The sequence below is a fragment of the Suncus etruscus genome, chromosome 3, assembly GCF_024139225.1.
Source record: "Suncus etruscus isolate mSunEtr1 chromosome 3, mSunEtr1.pri.cur, whole genome shotgun sequence".
In the NCBI taxonomy this organism is placed as follows: Eukaryota; Metazoa; Chordata; class Mammalia; order Eulipotyphla; family Soricidae; genus Suncus; species Suncus etruscus.
This window is the reverse complement of record NC_064850.1, coordinates 57,314,630-57,315,490: the sequence shown is the minus strand read 5'-3', so window position 1 is coordinate 57,315,490 and position 861 is coordinate 57,314,630.

Sequence of the window (861 nt, the reverse complement as noted above, 5' to 3'; positions counted from 1 at the left end):
TATTGGAATAAAGACAGATCCTCAGATCAGTGGAATAGGCCTGAGTTCTCAGACAATGCTCCCCAAACATACAATCACCTAATCTTTGACAAAGGAGTAAGAAATCCTAAGTGGAGCAGGGAAAACCTCTTCAACATATGGTGCTGGCAGAACTGATTAGCCACTTGCAAAAAAAAACCAAAAAAAACAAAAAAAAAACAAACAAAAAAAACCCCGCAAACATAGACTCCCATTTGACATCATGTACAAAGGTAAAATCCAAATGGATTAAAGACCTAGATATCAGACCTGATACCATAATGTATATAGAACAACACATCAGTAAAACACTCCATGACATTGAGACGAAAGGCATCTTCAAGGAGGAAACTGCATTTTCCAAACAAGTGGAAGCAGAGGTAAACAGATGAGAATACATAAGCTGAGAAGCTTCTGCACCTCAAAAGAAATAGTGTATCCTATAGTGTATCCTATACCACCAACCTTTGCCCCCTGCCCTGCCAGTATAATAGGCCCCTTGAAGTTTAGATTTTAGTTTAGGTTCTTTGATTCTAGTATTATTGAAATTGGCTTGGATATTTAGTCTGTCCTTATTTATTTCCCCTTATTTATGTTCCCTGTATCTGAGACCACTTGGCCCCTGAGCCCAAAATTTCTTTATTCTGTTTCTCTTAGTTTTATAGAAAAATGCAGGAATATGTGGTAAAATAAAGTAATCCATGTCCCAAGGTTTTATGAAAAAGATAAGAAATAAAAGAATACAATAGTGCCCAGGATACAAGAGTCACCCACCGAGTGGGAGAAACTATTCACCCAACACCCTTCAGATAAGGGGCTAATATCCAAAATATAAAGGGCACT